Source organism: Malus domestica, chromosome 03 (assembly GCF_042453785.1).
Source record: "Malus domestica chromosome 03, GDT2T_hap1".
In the NCBI taxonomy this organism is placed as follows: Eukaryota; Viridiplantae; Streptophyta; class Magnoliopsida; order Rosales; family Rosaceae; genus Malus; species Malus domestica.
The window spans coordinates 1227191-1249127 of NC_091663.1; the positions used below are offsets into that span (position 1 = coordinate 1227191).

The 21937-nt window shown below is 40.3% G+C and overlaps 2 long non-coding RNA genes across 2 annotated transcripts; one reads left to right on the top strand and one right to left on the bottom strand.

Annotated features, from left to right (window-relative positions):
• Window positions 1–12623: 12623 nt before the first annotated feature.
• Window positions 12624–21912, top strand: LOC108169871 (uncharacterized). Its single transcript, XR_011578624.1, has 3 exons — window positions 12624–12765; window positions 21771–21805; window positions 21883–21912. It is a non-coding gene; the product is annotated as an uncharacterized lncRNA (long non-coding RNA).
• Window positions 16763–17625, bottom strand: LOC139194361 (uncharacterized). Its single transcript, XR_011579090.1, has 4 exons — window positions 17483–17625; window positions 17302–17375; window positions 17121–17218; window positions 16763–16945 (listed from the first exon to the last, which is right to left on the bottom strand). It is a non-coding gene; the product is annotated as an uncharacterized lncRNA (long non-coding RNA).
• Window positions 21913–21937: the final 25 nt, after the last annotated feature.

The window sequence follows — 21937 nt, forward strand, 5'->3', positions numbered from 1 at the left end:
CATGTGAAGAATATAAAGCACATGAGTTGTACTACGTACTTGTATATGATTCATGTTGCCTAACTAATCTGCCTACCGGCCGTTGCAGGTGAAAAACGATTTTAGTCTTTTAAGTTCCACGCTAAAACTAATTAGATCTGACGGACTAGCTGTAACTCCTACTAAGCCCATAAAAGAATATTCCTCAACTTTCCGATGTGGTACAAGTCATCATACCCTCATTGTCGGTCGTGTTGTAATGCTGAGTTCATTCATGGTCAGTCACTCTCCTCATTGCCAGTTGATTTTGCAATTGGAACCTCATATTTCTTCAGTCATGAGTAGCTACACGACTAAGGAGTAACATCATATTGGTTGGGCTTCAGAATTTTCAACAGTAACGACTAAGGAGTAACATCATGTTGGTTGGGCTTCAGAATTGTCAACAGTACACAACTAAGGAGTAACATCATGTTGGTTGGCTTCAGAATTGTCAACAATACCAGGTTTTCCACAGCCACTTTGGACTATGACTCAAAAGCACTTTCATAATTCACACTTGGAACAAAACGTGTTCTGCAATTTAAATGAAGCAAATTTATTAATTGAAGAGAAATTTTAATTGAACCCAATTTATGTATCTCTACACCCAACTAATAAGTTTTTTCAACAAACTACCAAATTTGCCCTTCGATGAATGAAAATGAAAAGAAAAAAAATTATTAGAACTCAAAACCCATAGACCGTCGACACACTTTGTTTAACTTTACACCCACTCCCCCATTTTTTTCCGGTGAACCAAACCACTTCTCCTCGATGTCACCGACGGCCACTATCCTCCTCCACTTTTTATTTTTATTTCCACTCCCTCTTTTCTCTTTCCTCTTAAACCGAATGGAATTGCAATGCTCCACAGGCTTTGTTGTCGACAATGACTTCGATGTATGTTACTGCGCCAACTCCCTTCCTTACGGACTCTCTCTCTTTCTCCGTCAGCCCGTCGGTTGGAACCTGTTGTTGATTATTGGCTCAAACAAAGTAGTCTAAAACTAACAATTGATTTCGGCTACTTTTGTGGTCAAAATTGTTGGTTGGCATGCTACATGTGGGAAACAAAAAATACATGCAATTGTGCCTAACTCTTTTGACTTGATGGTAGGCCTTTGGCCATTGATGTCATTGAGAAGCCACTTTGTTTGGCCTATAAAAGGAGGTGTAGGCATAACTCAAAAACAACAAGGAAGAAAGAAAAATAGCAAGAAGCCATTCGGCATAGAGAAGAGTTTTCTCAAATTGTCTTGCTTTGTATTTTTTTTTGTTTTCTCTTCCTATTGTAAGTGTGAGAGCTTGGGTTATTCGGGTCTTTGGGAAATTGAGTGATAAACACTATTGTATGTTCTCATTGATTATAGTGGAATACTCCGTCGTCTCCAAACTGGATGTAGGCATTGCCGAACCAGTATAAATCTTGGTGTTATTGTTGGTGTTGGTTTTATTCTGTTCTGTTTTACTTTTTCACTTACAGTTGGATGCTGCTTCCGCACAACAAGTGGTACCAGAGCCCAGTTCAGTGAATAGTGTTGGCGCTACAGTTCCGTGAACAGTGAACTGCTACAGTGTCTATGAACAGTATTGTGCCTGTGAACAGTGTCGTATTTGTGAATAGTGCCGAGTGGATGGCTGGAGATAAAGATGAATATGTAAATAGGGGGTCAGCATCGTCTTCGTCTACATCCAATAGACATCCATCTACTACTACAAGGTTAGAGGTTGATAAATTCAATGGCTCTAATAATTTTGGTATGTGGCAATGTGAAGTTATGGATGTGTTGTATCAACAAGAGTTGGATATGGTTCTGGAAGATAAACCAGAAGATATTGATGATAAGCAGTGGATGCGAATTAATCTTCATGCTTGTGCTGCTATTCGATCGTTCCTTGATAAGGAGTTGAAATACCAGTATATGAAGGAAACTTCTGCTAAGGAGTTATGGACGAAATTGGAAGAGAAGTATATGACCAAGAGCGTAGAAAATCGTCTCTTCTTGAAGAAGCGACTCTTCCGATTTCAGTATCGTCCAGGTATCTCTATACACGAACACCTCAATGATTATAATAAAATACTTGCTGATTTAGCAAACCTTGATGTGAAAATTCCTGACGAGGACAAGGCACTATGTTTGTTAAATTCATTGCCTGATGATTATGATCATTTGACAACTACTCTGTTGTATAGAAAATCTAAGGTGAAACTTGATGAGGTGTCTGCGGCATTGGTGAATCATGAGTGTCGTAAGAAGGAACTGAAGACTCACAATTCACAAACCGAGGCATTTGTTGCAAGGGGTCGAACAGAGGAAAGAAAATCTGGGAAGCGGGGAAAATCTCGTTCAAAGTCACGAGGGAAGTTTCCTGCTAAAGATGAATGTGCTTTTTGTCGCCAAAAGGGTCATTGGAAGAAAGACTACCCCAAATTGAAGAACAAAGAGAAGGAGAAAGCGGGTTCTGAAGCAAATATTGCAAAATCTGGAGATGATGATTTCGAGTTTGCTTTGGCTAGTTCATATGCTGATGGTCACTCAAATGAGTGGATTTTGGATTCAGGTTACACCTATCATATGTGTCCCATTCGGGAATGGTTTTCTAATCTCGAGGAGCTGGATGGTGGAGTTGTTTTGATGGGTAATAATAATGCCTGCAAAACACAAGGGATAGGCAAAATCTGTTTGAAGATGCATGATGGAACAGTCAGAGAATTAAGTGATGTTCGGTATGTACCGGATATGAAGAAAAATCTCATCTCACTGGGTGCATTGGAATCCAAGGGTTTCAAGATCACCATGGAGGGTGGAGTTCTTAAAGCTGTGTACGGGGCACTGGTGGTGATGAAAGGTACACGACGAAATAACTTGTATTTCTTGCAGGGGAATACAGTTATTGGTGGAGCAGCTATCACCGAAGCTGCTGACGCAGATAGCACAGACACCACGAGGTTATGGCATATGCGTCATGGGCATGCTGGTGAAAAAGCGTTGCAAGGATTAGTGAAGCAAGGCTTATTGAAATGTGCAAAGGCATGCAAATTGGAATTCTGTGAGCATTGTGTGTTGGGTAAGCAAACTAGAGTAAAATTTGGCACTGCTATTCACCACACTTAAGGCATTCTTGATTATGTTCACACTGATGTTTGGGGACCTTCCAAGAATGCATCTTGGGGAGGTAGCCATTATTTTGTCTCCTTTGTTGATGACTTCTCTAGAAGAATATGGGTGTACACCATGAAGCGTAAAGATGAAGTCTTGAAGATATTCCTGAAGTGGAAAAAGATGATTGAAACACAAAGCAGTCGAAAGATCAAGACTCTCAGATCAGACAATGGGGGTGAATATAAGTCTGATTTTTTCTTGAGAGTTTGTCAAGATGAGGGTATTGTGAGACACTTCACGGTTAAGGAGACACCGCAACAGAATGGAGTGACGGAGCGCATGAACCGTACTTTGCTTGAGAAAGTCCGGTGTATGTTGTCTAATGCTGGTTTAGGCAAGGCATTTTGGGCTGAGGCAATTACTTATGCAAGCCATCTCATTAATCGATTGCCAGCCGCTGCGAACGATGGCAAAACGCCCATGGAGGTATGATCTGGTAAACCTTGTACTGATTACAAGTTTTTACACATATTTGGTTGTTCTGCTTACTATTATGTCAGAGAAAGCAAGTTGGATCCAAGAGCAAATAAAGCTCTATTTATGGGCTTTAGCACTGGTGTGAATGGATACTGACTCTGGTGTCCAAATGAGAAGAAATTTGTTGTAAGCAGAGATGTGACTTTTGATGAGGCTGCTATGGTTAATCAGAACAAGCATGAAGGTGAAACTAAAGCGACCGAGACCATGAGTAGCTCAAAGCAGGTGGAGTTACTGAAGACTCCAGTTGTTCCAGTAAGGTCTGATGTTACAACCACTAGTCCTACAGTTAATTCTGATGATGAGGACGAGGATGATGAAGAGGAAGCACTTACCCAAAAGCCTCCACAGCAACAAGACTATATTGCAACCAGAAGATCGAGAAGGGAAATTCGAAAGCCTGCTCGATTTACTGATATTGTGGCATATGCACTTCCTGTTATTGAAGATGATATTCCATCCGCCTACAAAGAAGCTGTCATGAGTTCAGACCGCGAGTTGTGGAAGAAATCTATGGATGAGGAGATGAAATCTCTTCATAAAAATGAGACTTGGAATCTGGTTCAGTTACCAAAGGGGAAGAAAGCGATTGGTTGTAAATGGGTGTATGCCAAAAAAGATGGAATCTTTGGGAAAAGACAATGTAAGATTCAAAGCCAGATTGGTAGCTAAAGGCTACGCTCAGAAGGAAGGCATTGACTACAATGAGGTATTTTCTCCTGTAGTAAAACATTCTTCTATTCGTATTTTGTTGGCTTTGGTTGTGCAGTTTGACCTTGAGTTGGCCCAACTTGATGTCAAGACTGCGTTCTTACATGGTGATTTGGAGGAAGAGATTTATATGTCTCAACCAGAAGGTTTTAAGGTTGTTAGGAAGGGCATTGGCAGTAGATATATGCATAATCCAGGAAAAGGGCATTGGCAAGCTGTGAAATGGATTCTACGGTATATTCTGGGTACTGTGGATGTTGGTTTATTGATCCAGCAGGATAAAGTTACTGGTCAATGTGTTGTTGGATATGTGGATTCTGATTACGCAGGTGATTTGGACAAGCGTAGGTCCACTACTGGTTTTGTATTCACTATTGCTGGAGGTCTAGTAAGTTAGAGGTCGATTCTGAAATCTAGAGTTGCTTTGTCGACTACTAAGGCAGAATACATGGCTGTAACAGAAGCTATAAAGGAAGCCATCTGGCTTCAAGGGTTGCTTGATGACTTAGGGGTTCAACAAGACCATGTGAATGTTCGTTGCGACAGTCAGAGTGCTATTCATTTAGCAAAGAATCAAGTTCATCATGCACGTACGAAACACATTGACGTGAGGTTCCATTTTGTTCGTCAGATTATTGACGAGGGAGATATTCTTCTTCAAAAGATTGGGACCGCTGACAATCCTGCGAATATGTTAACAAAGCCAGTTTTGTTGCTCAAGTTTAAGCACTGCTTAGACTTGATTGGCATTTGTAAAATTTGTTGATTGCCTTATGGGAGAGTGGGAGACGACTATTAGGAGTTCTACTTAGAGGGTTTGAGCCAAGGTGGAGATTGTTGATTATTGGCTCAAACAAAGTAGTCTAAAACCAACAATTGATTTCGGCTACTTTTGTGGTCAAAATTGTTGGTTGGCATGCTACATGTGGGAAACAAAAAATACATGCAATTGTGCCTAACTCTTTTGACTTGATGGTAGGCCTTTGGCCATTGATGTCTTTGAGAAGCCACTTTGTTTGGCCTATAAAAGGAGGTGTAGGCACAACTCAAAAACAACAAGGAAGAAAGAAAAATAGCAAGAAGTCATTCGGGATAGAGAAGAGTTTTCTCAAATTGTCTTGCTTTGTATTTTTTTGTTTTCTCTTCCTATTGTAAGTGTAAGAGCTTGGGTTATTCGGGTCTTTGGGAAATTGAGTGATAAACACTATTGTATGTTCTCATTGATTATAGTGGAATACTCCGTCGTCTCCAAACTGGATGTAGGCATTGCCGAACCAGTATAAATCTTGGTGTTCTTGTTGGTGTTGGTTTTATTCTGTTCTGTTTTACTTTTTCACTTACAGTTGGATGCCGCTTCCGCACAACACTTGTAGCTTCCTTTCATTAGTCGTTGTTTATTTCCCAAGCTGTTGACATTTAAATCCCACTCGGTTGATAACAAAACCAAAATACTAATTCACATTGACCGAATTGACTTAATAATAATGTTCCATATATATTAGTTTATCAAATTAATAGGCACCGGAAAAAGTTAACCTAACAAGAAAGACAGAGAGAGAGATGAAACAACGGTGGTTAACTGCGTTTGGGTTTGGGTTCACCGACAAAAATGAGGGATTGGGTGTAAAGATCAAGTGTGTTGATGATTGATGGTTGATGGGTTTTGTGTTCTAATATTTTTGTTTTTTTTTTCCATTCACCTAAGGGCACATTTGGTAGTTTATTAGGAAAGAATTATTAATTGGGTGTAGAAATACATAACATGGGTTCAAATCAAATTTTCCTTAATTGAATTAAATTATTGCTTTGTCCATTTGCCTAATATTTAAGCCCTCTTTAGCTTGTCAATTAAACAAGAAATTAAGCCCTCGAACAAGAAAATACAAAAGAAGAAATAATTGTGGTGGGCCACATTCAGGGCAAGTTCCCGAACTTCTTTGTGAACATGTTGAGAGTTTTGTGACCATTGGATTTCAAAAAATTGATGGTGGATTATTTATAATAATGATTAATATAGTGATTTTATATAGAGTAAATTGTAGTTATGGTCCCTTAACTTTAACTCAATTGGAGCAATGGTCCTTCAACTAAAAATCAATTACCATTGGTCCTTCAACTCATCAAAACGTGCAGCTATGATCCCTCAACTAAAAATTCATTACCTTTGGTCCCTCAACTTTAATTCAACTGGAGAAATGGTCTCTTAACTTTAACCCAATTGTAGCAATGGTCCTTCCAACATAACTCGTTTTAACAAAAAATTTTACGTAGTTGACGAAAAAGACCATAATTACACACTTTGATGAGTTAAGGGACCCTAATTATATATATGGTTATTCCAACATAACATATTTTGACAAAATTTTGAAGAAATTTATGAAAATGACTATAGCTACACATTTTGATAAGATGAGGGACCAATGGTAATGGATTTTTAGTTGAGGGACCATTGCTCCAATTTGATTAAAGTTAAGGGACCATTGCTACAATTTACTCTTTTATATAAAAGAGACTTATTCCGAGGTTAGGCATGGCAAGACAGTCACGATCCAAGAACGTATCAGTGGGTGGCCTTTTAGGTTCAACCTACACACGAGATATATGATTTTCGAAAGGGCTTTTATGAAATATCATAACAATGTTTTACTCAACGAATGCAAATATTTTATAAGGTAAATTACAAAAAATTATTTCAACTATAGATCGAACCACAATCTCGTACCTCATGTTTTAAAAATTATAATTGTTAGTTTATAAGTGTATATGCTAAAATGTAATAAGAGTTGAGCTTTAAATGTCAGCCTTTGGATCATAGTCCAAGTGTGCAACTAAGATGTAATCTTAGATTAAGTGATGGTTTATGTCATGTGTCATTAACTTATAGAGTAAATGAATGAATGGCTAGATTTAAGAGATGTAATTTAAGAATATTCTTTATTCCTAATTTGCTACATGTGCCAAGAGTGTGTGGGAAATGAAATATCATCAATCTCAGTTTTGTTTCTTATTTAAGCTTGATCTCTCTCTCTCTCTAAAATTCTCACTTCCTCTCTCTTAAAACTCTGAATCTCCAGGATTCATAGCTTGTTGATTGAAAGAAGCTTACATACAAGATCATAGTCTGTATGCTAACAATAATATCATACATCATCTTACAAATTTGTTGCAATGTTAGATCTTTTTAGTTTTTCTGTTAATTGTTGACGTGATTTCAGACGTACTCTCTAGTCCAACTGGATTAAAAAATTAATTAACTATTAAATTTTATTCTTATATAAAAAAGTGGGACCCACCCTACAGACCCACGCCTTCACTCTTCTTCCCCAACCTCACCACCTGCCGCTCCCTCCACCTTAACTTCCTCCGCCACTCATTCGAATTCCCCCTCTCTCCATTGCTCTCCTCCCCTTCTACCTCCACCCAAGTCTTTTCTCTTCAGGAATAAGCACGGCTCCAAGAAGGGAAGGGTTGGACCCGTTGCCGCCGGCGAGAAGGGAATACCGCATCGCTCGTGGATCGTAATCGGATCACGAAGGGATACAGATGGCAGCGTCCAAGCCTTGTTAATAGCCTCGACCTTCTAGAGCATGTAGGATTTGAAATTGAAGGTGAGTGTCGGGGACTCTTCTTCGAAATCCTCTGTGAACGTTTCTTGCTTGGTGAGGACTGCGGAGATGGCGAAAGAGGAGGCGGGTCGACGACGGTGTGGGGCGGTGGAGGGGAAATGGATATGGTGGTTTTGAGCGGGTGGAGGAGGTTGAAGGGTTGGGAGGATCTAGATCTGCTTGCTTGATTCAACGTTGAGAAGGTCTTGAATTGGACCCATGAGCTCAGATTTTCGCAACTCACCTTTTTTCTTTGAACTCTCAAAATTCTATTTAATTTGCTCAAAGATTGGGTGCCCGGAGATGGGCGATGTCGGTGTCGTCGGTGGACCGGGGAAGAAGAGTGAGGGTGATGAGTTTGTGGGAGTGGGTCTCACATCTTTTTATAAAAATATTTAAAAGACTTTGTTTTTAATTTTTTTTAATCAAGTAGGGTTACAGGATGGGTTCGACATGAAACCACGTCAGCATTTAATAGAGAAATTCACAGAAAAACTAACGGAGTCTGACATTGTAACAAATTTGTACGATGAGGTATAACATTGTAATTTTCAAAATATGCGGTATGAGATTATGGTTCGATTCATAATTAAGGTATTTTTTGCAATTTACACTATTTTATATATTGAAGACATTATGATTTATGTGTTTTGTGAACATTATTATGGCATGATCATACATCTTTTATTAGCTCATCATGTATGTTAAACCTGTGTCTATAGTACTGTTTGGGATCATGACCAACTTCACGTGTATGTTCACACTCCACGTTATGCTCACTTTGGATTTATGTAGTTCCAGCCTTTACTAGTTGCATTTAGCTTTCAAGATTGAAGTGGGATGTGCCTTGCACCACCTTCACGTGTATTTGTACTTGAGCGTAGACCCAACTCGTTCATGTTAGAGTGTCCTCCCTTGAATGAGCTCGTTTGTCTGCATTTCTTATGAGAATATTATATCATACTTACTATATTGAGAGTTATTGTGATATAAATGTATTCTTTAAATTCGTTTTTTATGATAATCAAACTTAGGGGTGTAGTCAAACTCGGATTTGAGAAGATTTTAAAAGACATTAAATATTAGTGTAGTCAACTAAAAAAATTTAAAGGATTTTAGAATCCATGCAAATCTAAGTTTGGTCCATTGAGATTTTATTAGAGATTTTAAAGTCCATTCAAATCTAAGTGTATTAATAAAATTAAGATTTTATAGGATTTCAATACGTGATGGATTTTGTGAGATTTGAGAGCAAGAAGTATATATAATCAAGACAAAAAAGAATCCAACATTACCCCTTAAGATTTCAAATCGTATTCCATCTGGGCAATTCTTAAATGTCTATTAACCCCAGCCACACACACAATGACAAACCGACGAACACCTAAATGTGTGACGAGAGAATCTGGCTCAGATTTTATCAAGCACTTTCCCTCCATTTGCCAATACCACCTTTCGTAATTGGTAACAAACTGAAAGCGCTCACCTAACCTTTTTGCAGGCACTGTTTGCTGAAGGTACATGAAGGTCGACCTTCTCTCAGCCCTATAAAACTTCTCTCAGCCCTATAAAACTGTAACACTTTCTCTTCCACATCCCATCCCTTCTGCTTTGCGCCTCCTATCTCTCTCTGTCTTTTAGTCTCTTTAAAACTCTCGCTCTTCTGCTCTCTCATTCTCTCTTACTTTCTTCTTCAAGATGTCTATGTCCGCAGAACCCCCATCTCTTGATGTATTGGCTATTGCAGCCTTCATCGATACTGAATCTGAATATGACCTCGCTAAATTCCCAGAAGCCGAGTTCGTGGAAAGCCATGAGATACAAGCCCGTGTTGACCCAAAAGTAGTAATTAGACCTATGGAGGGCTACAGAATTCTCTGAGGATTGAAAGACGGTATATATATAGCTTTACTATTATATGAACTAATTGTAGTGTGAAATGTCTAATAATAATAATATCATGGGTTTGGTGTTCCTCCAAATGTTGTCGGAATTGCTGATGAAACAGATTTTGACAACGAGGCTGATGAGGATGATTTTTCGAAGGTTGCTGCAATTGCCAGCGAACTAGAACATATGCTAAATAAAAAATCGAATGAACAAAAGGCTAGTTGTTGATGAGGGTTGTTGGTGGCGTAGCAGTGCTCAATTGAGAGAGAGATGAAGTTGTGATGGTGTGAAAGGGGACACGAAATAGTGAGCGGATAAAGTGGCTGTCAAATACAGTAGGCCAAGGGAAAATATTTTCCTTTTTTTTAATAAAAATTATATGAAAATCCACCAAAATTCATCAAAATCTACAAGCCAAATTCATTCAAATTCTTTAAAATTCATATGAATTTTGTAGGAGTCTTAAATCTTCCTAAATCCTATCAAATCCATCACTTTTAAAAATACTTCTAAATCATAGTTTGACTATACCCTTCTTAAGCACTTTCACTTACAAGTAAAGATGAATACAACTACGGTAACGATATATATGTATTCTTGAATGACTTTTTAACCAAAATGGTCCCTGAGATTTGCATAACTCCTCACTTTAGTCCCTAAGATTTCAAATCAATAGAAGTGGTCCATGAGATTGTCCATCATCAATCATTTTGGTCATTCTGTTAAAAACTTTGTTAAGTGTCCCGGAGCTCTTGGTCGGAAGTTTGGGCAATTTTCAAAGCTTCGTAACTCAATCGTTTCTTAATCAAATTCGATCCATAATATATCAAAATGAAGATAGAAAAGTGTAGAATAAGATTATACCTATTTGGAAGCCCAATGGTTGCCGGAGATGGTCGGAAAATAGCCTCAAAGTTGACTGGTCCGAGTGAAAACTAGAAAACTCGCCAGAAACTGGGTAAACTTTAAACTTTCATAAATTCTTCAATACTCAACGAAATCAAGTGATTCAAAGATGAAAACCATACTTCTCAACGAGATGAAGAGAATGATACATTTTTCAATAGCTAACTCGTCGTGGTTTGGCCGAAAAATGGCTCAAAAGTGGCTATCTTGGTCTCAAGTTAGCAGAATGACTAAAATGATGGATGATGGATAATCTCAGAGACCACTTCTATTGATTTGAAATCTCAGAGACTAAAGTGAGGAGTTATGCAAATCGCAGGGATCATTTTGGCTAAAAAGCCTTCTTGAATTAACTGGTTTAATATTAATGCCTTAGTTTTCATACTTTTACGTTTGATTTTTAAAATTTATGAGTTTTACAGCGAGACGAGTTATTATGTTCCGAAAAAGCAAGGTTTTAGTAAACTATCCCAAGTCCAGGTGTAGGTAAGGGTGGTTCGGTATGGGATCTCATATCGAAACTCTTGTCCCGATTCCCAAGCTGAAATTTTCAGGAATCCCAATTTCCATACCAATCCCAAACCAAATTTTCGAGAATCCCGAAATAGTTTTGGGATTTCGGGACAAATCGGGAATCCCGAAATGGTTTTAGGCTTTTGAACTAAAATTTGACATATATGCTATTGGGCTAAAATTCAACCTTTTATATCTATTCACACGAACAATTTCAATGCAAAGATTTCTACAAGGACTTGAAACTAGAAACACAAACAAAATATAACATTTGGATTTGGTTTACAAAACAGAAATATTTCCCAGAACCTCATTCAAGATTAAAGCTTCATCCCAAAACTCAATTCTAAAATGATTATCCCAACAATTTCGATATACAAATTTCGCACCAAAGTTGGAAATTAGCAATGGAATCATAACATTTAGTAAATAACAAGTTCATACATATAGAGTTGCAACAGTGAAAAAAGTAATTAAAGAGGGAAAAAAATTAACCTTTCTCCTTGTATTTGCTGTAAAGCTCAGTCTATTGGGTATAATTCGTATCAGTAAACCCACAGAAGAACAAAAATACAAGAATTAATCAATTGAAATTAAACCAGAAAATAAAAACAAAAGAAAAAGAAAAGGAAAAAGGGAAGAAGAAGAAGAACCATTTGGAAGCAACATTGACAACGAGGACAACCTTCCCTTTGTAAACGCTGAGTGACAAAGTGACAGAGTAAGTGGTTAGTTTCTGTTCTTCAATGGATTTGATAAGATTCAACGATTGAGATTAAATCTCACCGAATCCGACGGCTATTAAAATTCTAAATATATATTTAAAAATTAAATAATTTTTCTTTTTCGATTCGGTTTGGGATTACCAAAATCCTGAAAACTTGATACCAATTCCCGTACCGAAATTTCTGGATCCGTTCGGTATTGGGTACCGAAATTTTCAGAATTTTCGGTTTGGAATTTTTTCGGTTCGGTTTCGGGAAATTTTCGGTTCGGTTTCGGGAAATTTTGGTATTGTTTTCCAGCCCTAGGTGTAGGGGCAAAAGCCATACCAGTTTTGTCACTTTCTCATCCACCATAAAACACTCACCGGCTACCCCAACAGCTTCCTCTCTGTCTCTTCCCCTGATGTCAAACTGTACGGTGGACCGCTGCACAGTTAAGACTAGCGATGGAGTCAAGCTCAGCGCAAAGCTCTTCAAACCCAGAGAAGAAGAAGAGATCAAGAAGGGCAGCCCTGTGGTGGTTCTGGTGATACTCCGTCCTCGGCGGCTGCCAAGGCCTGTTGAGAGGAATAGCAGCTGGGTTGGCAGACAGAGGCTATAAAGCTTTGACCTTTGACATGAGAGGGGTTGGGAGGTCAACAGAAAGGGCCTCTCTCAGTGGGTTTGCAGAGATTAAGGATGTGATTACTGTGTGCAAATGGGTTTCTGAGAATCAATCAGCTGACAGGATTTTGTTGGTGGGTTCTTCTGCAGGTATAGTATTTTTGAATTTTTATGCTCTTTTAGAATATGTTTCTGCAATTTTTATTGGATTAAGCATGTTGGTTATAAATTAAAGGGGGTGTTTTTATGTTGGTAGTTGATCGATTTCTTGTTTAATCCGTTTAAGTGGATGATTTTTTGGATCTGTGGATTGTGTATTAGCTTGTGGTGGTTTAAAGATTGCTTCTTTGATTGGTTTGGTGAATGGTTTTGTTGATGTGTAATTTGGATATTAGTTTGCGAAGTTATCTGAGTGTTATGTAGATAACAACTAATTACTTTCTGAAGCGTCGTCGAAAAATTAAAGAAGGCTTTGGATTTGAGGGAGAATTGATGATATGAGGCTAGGATCTCATTGGTAATGTTAATTATCTCATATAAGTGTGATGAAGTTGGGATTTCATTTGGTAATGTTATTTGGAGTATTTCTGAATTTTGTGTTGCTGATCGAACTGTCCTTCGATCATTCAAAAGTTTGGATTTTGATCATGTTTGTACCATACTTGACCAATCCCGAAACTACCGAGCACCGGCCAACGCTATACTGTCAAGGACCCAGAAGAGTTCCCCTCCGACCAGGAGGCCAATCACTACTCGACACGTGTCAAGATTAGAGGCCAATCAGAGCGCAGCACGTGTCGACATCAAGAACCAATCATAACATGACACATGTCAATGTGACAAAGCTACAAGTTTTTCTATAAATAGGGGTCATTCCCCCACAATATTGGCTAATGCCATTTGTGTTAAATCATTCACAAGAACTCACTAAATTGAGAGCTTGATCCCTTGTACTTGTGTAAGCCCTTCACTACTAATAAGAACTCCTCTACTCCGTGGACGTAGCCAATCTGGGTGAACCACGTACATCCTGTGTTTGCTTCTCTGTCTCTATTCATTTACGTACTTATCCTCACTAGTGACCGAAGCAACCAAGCGAAGGTCACGAAACCTGACACTTTCTGTTGTACCAAAGTCTTCGCTGATTTTGTGCATCAACATTTGGCGCCGTCTGTGGGAAACGACACTTATTCCTACTCTCTTCAGCTGTGTCAAGCTGGTTTCTATCATTCGTACACTTTCTTTTGATCAGGCATCCCTCTCCAGCATGGGAAGCAAAGGAAGCCACAGCACACAGAATGACACCCCCCTTGCACATAGTGCGAAACAACGAAAGAAGGAAGGAAAACGAGTTCTTCTTCAAGCTAAAGTCGATGAGTTGGAAGCTCAGAACAACAAGATAGCAATGAGGAATGAGGTCCTCCAGGAGCAATATGAGAAGCTCTTCGAGACACTTCACGAAGCTAGGCAAGCTCAGACACGCGAGCTTGTTGCCCCCGTGGAAGTCAACCATCAACTGGGTGCCCTCCAACATGGAGGGTCACATGCATTCGACATAGATATCCCTGATAGGGAACAAATTACCCCTCGATTTGATAATCAACATGAGGCTTCTCTTAACCCAGTTGCTTCGACCCGAACCATGAGAAGCGGAGGGAGACACCTCTTTGCTGAAGGGGCAGAAGGATCGAAAGCCGTCTTTCGCGATTGTCGGGATTTCCTGAAGCAACGTCGAGAGAATTCCATCCATATAAGCTCAAAGATCAATGACCCAAGGATGTCTGAGAGACTCGGTCCCCTGCCACGGCACGAGCCGGCCACCAACTTGGGGAAGGTGCAACAAGTCCTAGAGAGACATGAGGGTACAGGGGACTCAGAGGTGTTCCGACAGACATACCCTGGAAGCCAGTACAGCGAGTCCAGGGAAAAATCACATGCCCTTGATCAAACCTTCCTAATTCCAAGAGGAGATGGAGATTTACGAAAGAAAGCTCCAGTGGCACATAACTCCGCTCAGGACCCCCTTGTCCTACAACTTCTTGAGGAAGTAAACAAGTTGAAGGCTGAACGTCAGGCTGAAATACCTGACTGGAACCAACCCAGGCCTGGCCCTCTTACAAGGAGGATCCTCAACACCCCCCTTCAAGCAAAGACAAAGCAGAAGCTTGGCTTGCAACTTTATACTGGAAAAGAGGACCCGATTGAGCACCTTAACCTCTTTGAGTCCACCATGGCATACCGGATGCACACCGACGAAGAGCGATGTCTTCTCTTCCCCTCCACCCTCTCTGACGGAGCTCTAAATTGGTATTGTCGTCTTACACCTGAAACGGTAGACTCATTTGAGGAATTGAGGAAACTATTTGTTTCCCAACACATTTTCCAAACCGATCGCTTGCACTCTGCAGATGACCTGTACACTATCCGCCAGAGGCCAGACGAGTCATTACGTATGTATGCTGGCTGCTTCAGCCATGAATACTCCAGGTGTGCCGAGGCAGACGACAAGACTGCCCTCAAAGCCTTCACGGCAGGCCTACGTGATTGTTTCTTTAAATACATGATCAATGCCAATACTTGGAAGACTTACTCTGAGGTGATGGCGCAGGCTTATAACCATGCCTCCGCCGAGGCAAAGACATATCAGGAGAAACCCCCTCACCCAACGCCATGGAGGAAGAACTAGCAATAGCTAAAGTTTGACGGTTGGGAAGATCATCCAATGTTTCTCTAGTACAGGACTCTAACAGAGACCCTGAAGACTCCGACATTGCAGACTCAGACTTAGAGCTAAAGCTAGAAGAGCCCTCATCACTAGAACTTCCAGGCTCTGACATCTACAATAAGAAGAAACAAATTCTATCACTACATGCATGATCAAAACCGTGTCAAGCGCCAAAAAAAAAAAAAACAGCTTCACCCGAAAAGCTTCACCTCCAAAACTTCACCCAAAAAGCTTCATCCAAAAAGTTTCACCCAAAAAGCTTCACCTAAAAAAGCTTCACCCAAAAAAAAAAAAAACTTCACCTCCAAAAAGCTTCACCCAAACAGCTTCACCTAAAAAAGCTTCACCCACAAAGCTTCACCTAAAAAGCTTCACCCACAAAGCTTCACCCAAAAAGCTTCACCTCCAAAACTTCACCCAAAAAGCTTCATCCAAAAAGTTTCACCCAAAAAGCTTCACCTAAAAAAGCTTCACCCAAAAAAAAAAAAAAAAAACTTCACCTCCAAAAAGCTTCACCCAAACAGCTTCACCTAAAAAAGCTTCACCCACAAAGCTTCACCTAAAAAGCTTCACCCAAACAGCTTCACCTAAAAAAGCTTCACCCACAAAGCTTCACCCAAAAAACTTCACCCGAAAAGCTTCACTTAAAAAAGCTTCACCTACACAGCTTCACCTAAAAAAGCTTCACCTAGAAAGCTCCCTCTACATACTTTCACCTACAAAGCTTCACCATCAAAGCTTCACCTCGAAAGCTTCATCTACAAAGCTTCACCATCAAAGCTTCACCCAAAAAGCTTCACCTAAAAAAGCTTCACCCAAAAAAAACTTCACCTCCAAAAAGCTTCACCCAAACAGCTTCACCTAAAAAAGCTTCACCCACAAAGCTTCACCTAAAAAGCTTCACCCACAAAGCTTCACCCAAAAAACTTCACCCGAAAAGCTTCACTTAAAAAAGCTTCACCTACAAAGCTTCACCTAAAAAAGCTTCACCTAGAAAGCTTCACCTACATAGCTTCACCCAGAAAGCTTCATCTACAAAGCTTCACCATCAAAGCTTCACCTCCAAAGCTTCACCTACAAAGCTTCAACACAAAACCTTGCTCCAAATAAACAAATTTTGTTCACAAAACCCAAGATGCCCTTGAACTTGTACAAAAACACTTGGGTAAACATAAACATTTTTTGTTTTACACCCACAAGGGCCCAAAATTTTCCTTCTTATTTATTCACTTATATATGTTCCCAAACATATTATAATAGATCCAACAACAAGCCAAAGTCCCAAGTTTCATAATGGACAAAAGTACAAGCAATTCATCAATAATGAAGGTGCTACAAAACTTGGAATCTGCCCCAAAATAGAAATCCAACCCAAGAGACTTTTTCTTTCTCTCCCTCTTCCGCCTCCTTTCATCTATCAAATTTCTGCAACCTCTGCTCTTCTCCAATGGAGCTGAATTTTGGACACCCTATAGTTTTTGAGCATATGAACAACTTTCAAGAAGGAACCATTTCTGTTTGAGCGACGGAAATTAAAGTGTTGAAGCTCCAAACATGACAGTCGGATTCTTGCAGATTTCGAAGCTGCTATGATGTTTCGAAGATCTGGAAATATTTAACCATTAGTTCATTCTGAATTTTTGATATGTTATGAAAGAGACGATGAGGCACAACTTCAATGAAGAAAGCATGCTGATCTGAACAATAGAAAATGGAGTTTCGAAGCTCACAACAAATCTGACGGGTTGACAGAAAAATAATAACCAGTCATTCATCATACCTAAATTTCTTGAGTTATACAGCTCCGAGGGATCTCAAATTTGGATATGTTGTAGTTCACAAGCTGAGGAACAACTTCAATGAAGAAAGCATGCTGATCTGAGCAAGAGAAAATAGAGTTTCAAAGCTCACAACAAATCTGACGGGTTGACAGACAAATGATAAACAGTCACTCATCATACCTGGATTTCTGGAGTTATACTGCTCCGAGGGACCTCAAATTTGGATATGTTGTAGTTCACAAGTTAAGGAACAACTTCGATGAAGAAAGTATGTTGAGATGAACAAGAAAAAATGGAGTTTAGAAGCTCACAACAAGTCTGACGGGTTAACAGAAAATTGATGAACAGTTACTCATCATACCTGAATTTCTGGAGTTGTACTACTCCGATGGATCTCAAATTTGGAGATGTTGTAGTTCACAAGATAAGGAACAACTTTCATGAAGACGACTTTGCGATCTGAGCTATAGAGAATGGTGTTATCTTGCATCCACTCAGGCTGATTAGTGGAAACGAAAAGCAATTCCACCAAAGAAAAAGATGAAAAAGAGAGAAAAGCTACTAATTGCACTTGATCTTGTCTAGTCAATAGCATGCAGCATCAAACACACAAAAGTTGGAAATATTTTTAGACAAGGCATATGCGAATGTGTGACATCGAAACAAGGATTCGTTACTTTGACAAATTAGTAACAAGCGAGACACCTCATTCGGCAACTCTCTTCGCCTGAAGACTTGGGGGACTCCCACCATATGCTACTGCACCTTAATACTCGGCAGTCTCACAACCACTCAGTGACTTGGATTTTTCAAGTCTCCAACCGAGAAGTTTTCCTCACTCGGGAAATTAAGGGAACACTACCTCAAACTACATGCTTCACTCACAAAGCTTCAACAATACAGGTTTCAACAAAAGCAAAAATTCAAAGAACTTTATGAAGAAGGCTTTGGTGTATTTAACACAATATATTGAAATGAAGCAAAGCTTATTTATTAATATTTTCGATAAGCCACAAATATGTACATATACATGAGTCAAAATAAACAAACAAAAGGGAGCCTTCACAAAGGTTGCTTAGGGGAAGTCTCAGCAGTCGGTAGAGCCCCAGAAAGAGAAAGCACCGGAGGGTGGTTATCCGGAGCCTCAGTACTTGACAAAACCCCAGAAGGAGGAGGCATTGGAGGTTCATCATTTGAAGCTTCATTACCAGGTACAGCCCTAGAGGACGAAGGCAATAAATGCCTTTGGAACAAACCCACAAACCGCTGATGATCAAGTAAAACCTTACCATCAGATTCCTTCATCTGGTCAAGCTTCCTCTTCATGTTTGTAGCATAGTCATGGGCGAGCCGGTGCAACTGCTTATTCTCATGCTTGAGCCCTCTAATCTCCTGTTTGAGACTCATCACTTCAGCAGCCAATGATTCAACTTGGCGGGTTCTAGCAAATAGGCGTTGGGCCATATTAGACACAGAACCTGCACACTGAACACTAAGAGCCAGAGAGTCCTTAACAGCCAACTCATCAGACCGTTTGGAAAGTAGTCTGTTATCTTTGGGAGTGAGAAGGTTCCTGGCCACCACTGCAGCGATCATATCATTCTTCATCACAGAATCCCCAACGGTAAGAGGACCAGTAGGGGATATGAAGGATGGGCGCCATATGTTGTCTGGAGAAGGCGTGGTTGTCTCTTCTCCAAGGTTCAGGTCAAAACGACGGTCGGAGGGTCCAGACATTTTCAAATGTGTTGAAGAAGGAAGAGGTCAGACAAATCAAGATCTTAGAAGTGCAAGAAATGAGCTTCTACTGGTAGAGATTCAGGTGTGCTGTGGAACTTAATGCCAGCCTCTATAAAAATCTGCACTCGACGGAGCTTCAGAAATCGAAGAGGCATTTGCTTTCTCAAAAGCTGGGCTGCTCAGAGACCACGAGGGCCGATCTCAGAAATCGAAGAGGCGTTTGCTTTCTCAAAAGCTGGGCTGCTCAGAGACCACGAGGGCCGATCTCAGAAATCGAAGAAGCACCTGCTTTTTCAGCCTCGTCAGCACCTGTCACATGCACAATCAGCTTTGCGAAAATTACGGGCAATCTGTCGAAGATTTCTGGTGAAGTAAAAAGCACGTGAATCTTACTGTTCAATCACCGCTCTCCATATGCACCATCAACTCCTCGGGTACCACATATAACTTTGTCAAAGATCTCTGACAAAGTTTAGGCACGAGAATTTCGAAGTTCCAGCTACCCTACTATTACCCATAAGGGTAAAGGAACAGCACCACTGCTTGACAACTGGAAAGTCCCTATGTGTGTCGACCTCCGTGTTTTGCGGCAAGACAGGTTGGCAAGAACGTCCAACCTTTACTCACATTCGAGAAAAGACTCCCAACATAATTACTTTCTCAAAAACCGGAGTAGCACCGCTTTCCGAATCTCGAGAGTCAGATCCTCGACGGGATTGCTTGTTCGAAAACCGAAGAGGCACAACTCTCAGAACTTCGAGAGCCAGATTTCCTTAGATAAAGCTTGTCTGTAATCTTCACACGTAATATCAGCTTTCCAGATACCACATACCACTTTTTCAAAGTGCTCTGACAAAATTAAAACACGTGAAGCTGGCAAGAAGGGTAAAGGAATAGCATTACTACTTGTTATTGGGAAATCCCTATATACATTGACCTCCCTCCTCAACGGACAGGCAAACCTGCAAAAATGCTCAACCCTTTCTCGCATTCGAAAAGGCACCCTCAACATAACCTCTCGAAATACTCAGCTTTATTTCCCCCCGATAATACCTCAGCAAATAAGCCACACCAAGAACAAGAGTATATCATATTATCAGGGTCGAAAGCAAGAGTATCCCATATCATGCTTTCTCCCTATCTTTGTCTTTGTCCTTGTCCACACCTGCAGGACAAGGAGAAAGAGAGCAGTCAGTCGGAACCTGAAATCAAACCTCCAATTTGGAACTGACTGCCTGGAGCCTTTGCCTGGTTGCTTACTTAGCATTGCTCTCGAGTACTCATCCTCAACTGCTGTCAAGGTCACGAATTCCACCGGCAAATACCTCATGACAGTTGATCAGATATTGGCTCTTTACACTGAAGCTGCCAAGCGTGGATGAGTCACTATGAAGGAATGTTCTGAAGGACCATTTAAATGCAAAGGTTGCACACCACTTCTGCCATGCAAAAGATTGAAGCAGAAGGTTCAACGGTGAGCTGAAACAGATCACTACAGCACGACACCTTTCCATACCACATTCATTATTCCGTCAACAGCAAAAGTATCCCATATCATCAAGGTCGAACGTACTCTAGATTTGATGGACTTGTTTTGACCCTCAAATTTTTGAGTCGGCCTTATACTCTGAAGGGCACCAGAAAACCCTCCAGCACAGTTCAAGAATAAGCCTGTGGAAAGTTACTTCTTCAAAAGCAAAAGTATCTCATATCATCTCTTATCCATTTGCTTCTCCTTATCCTGGCAGTTGAATGAGAGACAAGGAGAAGGAGAACAATCAACCGGAAGCCGAAGTCAAACCTCTGATCCTGGGTTGCTTACTTGGAAGTTTGACTGCTTACCTTGTCTGTCACCTCTTTCGGCAGATCTCTTAGCTCGGCGACTTGGGGGACTCCTACTATAGGGTTTGTATCACACTTGACTAAGCCCGAAACTACAACTAAGCTTCAAGTGAAATTGATACATTACCTTGTGCGTCAACATCAGCTAAATACACCATTCCCGGATGGAGGAAAGGTACTTCCAGAGAAGGGCAGATGAAGATCAGACCACACTTCGGTACTTAGAAGTTTCGTGATTACTCAAGGGATTGGATCTTGCAAGTCCCCAACCGAGGAGTTTCCCTCACTCGGGAACTTAGGGGAGCACTGTTTGTACCATACTTGACCAATCCCGAAACTACCGAGCACCGGCCAACGCTATACTGTCAAGGACCCAGAAGAGTTCCCCTCCGACCAGGAGGCCAATCACTACTCGACACGTGTCAAGATTAGAGGCCAATCAGAGCGCAGCACGTGTCGACATCAAGAACCAATCATAACATGACACATGTCAATGTGACAAAGCTACAAGTTTTTCTATAAATAGGGGTCATTCCCCCACAATATTGGCTAATGCCATTTGTGTTAAATCATTCACAAGAACTCACTAAATTGAGAGCTTGATCCCTTGTACTTGTGTAAGCCCTTCACTACTAATAAGAACTCCTCTACTCCGTGGACGTAGCCAATCTGGGTGAACCACGTACATCCTGTGTTTGCTTCTCTGTCTCTATTCATTTACGTACTTATCCTCACTAGTGACCGAAGCAACCAAGCGAAGGTCACGAAACCTGACACTTTCTGTTGTACCAAAGTCTTCGCTGATTTTGTGCATCAACAGATCACATTCAAAGTGAATATAAGTATGAAGAAAAATGTTAAGTTGAACTATGATAGGTTTCTCTAGCTCGACCGGAGATTGTAAATGTTGTAAAAGATGATAAATGATGAGAAGCCTAAGTTTCTAGTAATTGTGAAGGACTTGAGCTATGATTTGATAAAATCTAGCATCGTTGTAATTTCGAACAGCCTCTCACTGCTGCTCCTTAACTTCTTGTTCTGAATTGCGATTTTTCTTCTCTTGTCAGATTGGAGTCAAAGGTTTACTTAAGTCATGATCAAGGTAAATTAATGGAGCATTTGTTTATCTTTTTAGCTGGGTAAGCTGCTTTGTAATATGTTACAGTTACACTAATGCAGAATAGGAAAAACGGCAGTACGTGTTGAAAATTGTCTTACATTGATGGGAGGGGGA